Source organism: Cephus cinctus, unplaced genomic scaffold (genome assembly GCF_000341935.2).
Source record: "Cephus cinctus unplaced genomic scaffold, Ccin1 Ccin1_scaffold0663, whole genome shotgun sequence".
Taxonomy (NCBI): Eukaryota; Metazoa; Arthropoda; class Insecta; order Hymenoptera; family Cephidae; genus Cephus; species Cephus cinctus.
In genome coordinates this window covers 54,419-61,341 of record NW_014333292.1, presented here as the reverse complement: position 1 = coordinate 61,341, position 6,923 = coordinate 54,419, and the positions used below count along the sequence as shown (strand labels likewise).

The following is a 6,923-nucleotide window of genomic DNA, read 5'->3' as shown; positions in this document are numbered from 1 at the left end:
TTGAGTAAAGAACGGGGACCCTCGTGGATGTTAATGTCCTCAGAACACGCGATCGAAACCAAGAGACAAATCCACGGAAACTGAGACTCTTGATCTCGAGCATGAAGAACTTCGCCGAAGGAATGCATCTCGACTACATCGAGTGGCAGATGTCCTCAAGCGAGGAAAAGATTCCTGGCAGTGATTTTAATTATCGGCATTCAACAGAAAATCTCTTACCTTGAACTGACTGTACATATGTCGGCACATACCTTGACGAATTCTTAACCTTTTCCTTTAAGATCAGTACTGCTTCCCTTCTGACATAGCTACACTATATCCTATTCTTTATTGCATCTTAAGTTGTCTTTTAAAGAAAATGTCAGTTTTCGTTCATGTTCGTTAAAATAAAAACAAACGCACACACTTGTATATAGGTATATAGTAACCTCTGTTCATAGCTTGGCAAACTGAAATCGAAACTCTTAAAAAAGGATAAGTTTATAGGTCTAAGTTTAAACGCAAGAGAAGACAGAAAATTTTGATAACGCTTGAAGCACATTTGTAAACAGCTCCACAGAGTTTTGCTTGTGACGAAATTCTTAGGAATAACTACTGCAGAGCCATCTCCGTGTCACGTAATGGTAGTTTAATAAGTTTCGCTCGCCAGTAGGTTGTGCTCGCGTCGGTCGGGACGTCAGGGGAAACGACTGGGGCTGGTAAAATTTTCCATTCGTCCGTACTTTTCGATGTCACTCGGTATTTAACAAGAAATCAATGGTGGAATCGTGAATAGTTCTCATTGCTCTACTCCTTTATCTAAGAGCTAATTCCTCGCGTGGCATCTTCCACAGAGTGAGGACTATAATAATGGATAATCTAATTGTAAGCTATTTACGCTCCGTGCAATGGGAGCCGGGCGCCTTGGAAAATAGTACGGTAACCTCTCTTCTCTGTTATCGTGTTGCTTGTTAAGTTCACTGATGAAGTGAGTGCTACTTCTCCAGCATGCTGGGTAACGTTCCTGAAAATAATAGTTTAACTTGCCCATGAAAGAATCAACTATGAAGGAAACTTTACACAAGAGGATAGGAGCTGAGTGAGTCCTGCCTGTTTTTCTACTTGCCTCCCTGCTTTAACGCAAACGTGGCTGCTTGCTCTGAAAACGTAAGTGAAACGAGATTTTAACCATCTGAATAAGGGTAGAACGTTGAGGGTACCTTAAAGATTATTTTTTGGAGGTTATGGTGCAGGGGTTCGTAGAGTAAAAGAGGCTTTACTTTAGAACTGGGGTAGATAGCAGCAAGGGGGCGACGCCTTCATTTTCGTAAATAATCAGAGGAAACGTGAAACGCCTTTGAGAATATAAATATACTACAGAAATAGTCGGAAACATCACGAATGAGAATTTCCAAGCGTAGGGTTCTGCTTTCTATTATTTTCATGCTGAGAATATATTTAATCATTGTCAGGTTATCTTTGAGACTACGTTCGACTCGTCAACTTCTGCACCTACTGCCTACGTGCCTGAATATTTCTAAACCTATGAATACTCGTACGTTGTGCGCGTGTGTAATTGCTATTGGGAGATGTTTGCGGGAGGAAAGCCATTTTGCATCCCCGTGCGTTGTTGCGATTATTATCATTGTCCATGGTAAAAGTAGAGAATAATGGCTGGGAATATATTGTGAGTGGGACGTGTATTCTCTCTAACATATAATATCTTTACAGGCATTCGAATTAATGCTTGTCTCATAATATAAATTGCTGCCGTATTTCGCTTTAACGAAATGATAGAAGTAATGTTAGACTCTTTGTCGGCACCCTGGGCTATTTGACGAGTGAATTTCGCGCTTCATCTCTTCACGCACTCACGCACTCACGCACTCACGCACTCGCGATGCACTCAGTCAACGAGGTATTCCCGGGCACAGCAGTAATAGTAGCAACAGCAGCAGCAATATCAAGGAGCGTGTTAACAAAGAGATTCACCAGGTAGAAATTGCGCCGGGAGCCCCTACAATTACACGGGATAAAAATATATGTAGCTAATACGTATGTTTATTTTCGAATGACATAATTCTCTGCTAGCTTTCAATGATAAAAGTCACATACATTTTCGTAAAAGATTACACTTTTCTGTGAATAAGAATTTGTATCTATGTGCTAAATGGCCGCATACGTAGCTGAATAAGCAATGCTTTTATATTATTAAAAATAATGTGACTTCACTCACAGGAAACACTTGTGCTTTATACATCTAATTAAATAAACATTTAATGGCTGTGGCATCGGGCGGCGTAAATTACGCTAATTGAAGAGTAAAACTATTTTTCGACGCTTTGGAAAAACATGAGATATTTGAAGAAAAAAATAATTGCACCGAGGGTTCATTGACCCAAATGGGATGTACGTATATCTATCTAAATGGGATGAATGTATATACATATATAAGGCATCTATGAGTTTCATAGTCTTCACGTCCTTTGTGAGTTCTTTCCTAGTTTTTAAACGTCATTACTCGTAATGGTGCAATTTACGTAATGGCAGCGCTCGGCCGTCTCCGTGAGGGTTCGGCAGAGTTCGGCCACGCGAGCCACACGCGATCGTCTACCCGTCGGACCGGTTCGGCAGGCCTCGGCTCCCGCGACCGGAGGCCTCCCAACACTTTTTCTTAGGCTCCATCTGTATCTCGACTGCCTCCGCAGCCTCTCTTCATCTTTTACTGCTCTCCACGGGAGGAGGAATAACGTGAGGGAGAAAAAGAGACAAATGGGAGTATCTGCGGGAGAGGGAGAGAGAGAGCGAGAGGATACAGGAGACGGTCTCCGCTTCGAGGCTGGAGGCTGGAGACTTGACCCCAGTAGAAATCTCGCATCTGCTCGTCCTGCTGCGCCAGGGACTAATTTACCTTACCATCTCCCATAGTACCATAGGCGGCCATAATAATATCGCTTATGGGAGTAGTCGCAGCGCTCCAGAATCCTCCATTACTATATCACGAAGTTCTTATATTCATAGGGAATTATCGTTCCACGTAGGATATGGATATTCGAGAAGTCTACCGACTGGAATCAACGTCTACGGTTGACATTAACGTGTCTTATTTATAGTTTAGTCAGTTAGATATGGAACGAAGAAGGCAGAAACCGGCTGACATTTTTCTCTGTCGATTGTCGTTTCCGTGCATCTATTTTTACTCGAAATCTTCACGACACTCTTTATCTCCGATCTCCACTCTCGAGGCACTCCTTCTGTTAATTACAATCTCCATATATGACAACGGCACTCCAAACTAGATAATCTCCGATTTTACTGTCACAGCTAGAGAATTTCGTAATTTCCCTTTTGTCTAGTAAAAATCCGATGAATGAAGATCGGATCGGATAATTGTTATCATTCGGAAACGGATGTCTAATGATAAACTGATATTTTATAAAATTCCATCTATTTCTGCAACATTGTTAGAACTTTTAGTCATTCATTTCAACTTGTGACTTCACTTGCTATATCAGGCGAGCAGAAATTATTGATATTTGCTATTTCTACTCGAATATATCTCCTGTTAATTATACTTAACATTTAAATTTGTCAAGTTGACTCAATTCTCCCGGTAGTTCGGCATTTTGAAGTCGACCATTGATTAATTACGAAATTTTTAGTACATAATTTACCATCCATTCACGCGAATACTCTTACTCTGACTGCAGGTTTCTAGCCCGTAGATGGTATTGATAATGGAATATGTACCAATAGGGGAATCTCTATAAATACGATATCTGGAGAATTTTAATCGGTCCTGGACACGGGCAGTCACGTTTGGATGAGATACTGAAGCAGTTTAACCAGGAGCGTTAACGGTGACGAAAGTAAAGGGGGTCTCGACCGAGGGCCCCTACTGGTCAATTAAATATATTTGAGACGTTGGGTCCCTCGAATACTCCTTCGGACCAACAGATCAAACCAGCCTGCCGCATGACGGGATGGAACCGTTCCGTCCCACAGGTGGATCGAATTAGCATCTTCTTGGTGGATGCGCGCAGGTGCGCTGCTTTGAAAATACCTTAAGGTTATTTTGTGGGAACGATGCCTCTCATCCTCTCTTCGTCTCTTGGCTTTCGGCTTCTCCCTTTCTGGCCTGGGCAATGTATTGCTTTTATCTTCTCCACCGTTTCTTTTTCTTTCTCCCGGACGGTTCCTATGGTCCCCATAAGGCTGGTGGTGTAACCCACCAGATTTTGCGGCTCGGCCTTGGCTCGGATTTATCGTTTCCTCGTTCGCCCTTGTGCCAATTTTCAATTTGCATGGGTTTCCACGGAAATGCTTCTTGCACGAGTTTGCCCATTTCTTTTCTTTCCTCGAGACTGAACGCTTTATCACTCTTTAATGAGATACATGAGACGGTCAAAGGTACAATATCCGCAGCATCTAGCTTAACGGTCCAGGTTGTCTCTGTGGAATATTCCGAACAAAACTTTTCTCGCCAATGTCTTTTCACTCGTTTTCTCCTTATTTCCTTTTTTTTTTTCTTTTCTCCGCGTGCTCCCTCCCTCCTCTCTGTCTCTTATTATATTCATCCTTTGTTCCAGGACTGGAGTCCGCACGGGGACCGACAAATGCCTAAAGTTTTCATAAAACGGAAGAACGAAAGGGAGAAACGAGGAGGAAAAGATTGACCCGTCTCACCGCACGTTATGTAAATATTAGATTTTTCAAAGGTTCAAAGTAACTTCTATAACACAATGGCGTCAGCGAGTTCCTCTCTGCGGACAGCACAGAAATGGGCCCGTAGCAAATATATCGTACCACGCGTAAACATTAAACGCATGTTTTATGCATTTCAGGCGTACGTGGATATGCACATTTCGAAGTGGATAGTTCGTTCGTGTACCGCAGTCTCTGGAGTACATAAGGAATTCCGCGTGAAACGGAGTCCCTGGACGAAGGACGGACCAGTTTCTTGGCCGCGCAACCTGCTGTTATGCTCCTGTGGAAGGCAGGGCCGGTTTTACAGGTTGAAGTCGGCTCAGGTATTATGCTGTTATTATTGTTATTCTACGAGGTTACATGAGTGGGGCCCCCTTAGGGGTCCCGAGGACGCCCCTGTAACACAAGCCAATATAATGGTCCTTAAAGAGAATCTGAGAAGGAGAGGCTGGATAATCGGTTATGATCAGAGTCGTGTATTCTGTAGCGAGAATTACTTGTGACTGCAACTCATCTTGATTTGTTTTCTTTTGCATAAAAAAAAATATAAAGGAGTAAGATATGATTAAGACGCATGGGAGAGGAATAAAACTTGTTTATGATCCCGAAACTGTGTGGTGAGAATGGTCGAACGCGGCTCCCTGTGCTTCCCTTTTCATTTATTTATTTTGTGCTATTTGGAAAGCCAACGAGATTGCTCAATTTTTAAAATTGATCTTCGGTCAGACAGTCCCTTGGGCTGCTCAGAAATTCAGACTCTAACAATAGTTTAGTCCAATGGCGCAGGAGCCAATAAATTGTATTGATGTGCTTTTTGCGATATCATGAACTTAGGAATGGCAAAGGCGTGTCAAGGCTTTTACCAGGGAGTTGGAATATTAGTATGTAAATTGGAAACGTGGAAGCAGCAGAGGGAGAAGACAGAGGAACGAACGGACAAGGATGCAGAAGAGAATCGCCCGTGTAGGTAGGTGTAGGTAGGTAGATGCGTTGGGTGCGCACAGGAGTCAATGACTATGGCGCAATGATGAAGCTATAATAAAAAGCAAAAGAGACAGGAGGAGGAAAGCCGAGACTGAAGCTGGCGAGTGGAAGTTTTTAGAAAATGTAAAATGAAAAACGAAGGATTTGAGATCGGCGTCGATCGCGTATCGTCGACGCACACGCCGCGTAAATGGATACGCGGCAACCGCAAGCTGCATAGAGCATCAGATCCGCGCTGCACGATTGAACGTTATTGAGCTGCTCGATAGGTGGGTAGATGGGTAGATGGGTAGATGGGTAGATGGGTAGATGGGTAGATGGGTAGATGGACAGATAGCGAGACACATACAGACTAGACGGATAAATAACCTATACAACTGCAATTGGTGTGATATCTCGACGAAATTTTTAGACTGTGTGTCTCTACACGTATAGGGAGGCTGCCAACGTTTTTATTCTTGTATTTTTTGTTGCGCTTTTTTAATTTCAAAATTGCTCTGTGCATGCAAAGTTCCACCAGTCGCAGGATTGGTGTTAACCGCCGCCAATATACTGTGCAATCTCTCTACGTGATGGAGAGGCATTCCAATATAAATCCCCTGGAATTATTATACCACTCTCGGAAAACTACGGGTCAGCACAATGATCTCACCCGACTTTGGAATCCATTTGGATCACGGATATAGAGTACATTAACAGGACTCGTGTAAAATGGTGACTAGCTGGCTGACTGCTTGACTGACTGGGTGGCTGGCTCGTTTGTTTGTATTTATTCTGCTTGCTTTTGCGTCAAATCATTATTGACCAAGCGCCGCGAGCTGCTGCGATATTATTTGTTGAATATTGGTTTCTGACAAAAATGCCAGATACGCTTGAATTTACAATAAATTGTTGGGCTGCTGGAATTCTTGTTTTATTTTCACCACATTCATCAAAGTAACATATATCAGTGGAAAAGAGTTGAATGGAAATTGTGGTGATGCAATTGACGTGATAGGAGGCGTATAAAAAGCGCATGCTAAGCTTTCATTACTTATTGATTTTGACTGCGGGACAGTGAATTCAATTTTCAGCCCGACCATTGTACTCTTCAGTAGGTGCGTCATAAGAAAATAGTCGAAATCGGAAGGACTGGTAGAGTCTATCGGTCCATCGGTCTATCGGTGCGCAATCGAGTAAAGACACAGGTAGATATTGTTGTTTGTATATATGTAGACGGTTGCTGGTTACCCTTCCCCTTTCTTCCCTAACTG

General features: G+C 42.8%; 1 long non-coding RNA gene across 1 annotated transcript; it reads left to right on the top strand.

Moving 5' to 3' along the window:
* The first annotated feature begins 657 nt into the window (after window positions 1–657).
* LOC107269516 lies at window positions 658–6,530 on the top strand. The gene is made up of 4 exons (XR_001538073.2): window positions 658–1,146; window positions 4,569–4,675; window positions 4,824–5,939; window positions 5,980–6,530. It is a non-coding gene; the product is annotated as an uncharacterized LOC107269516 (long non-coding RNA).
* Window positions 6,531–6,923: the final 393 nt, after the last annotated feature.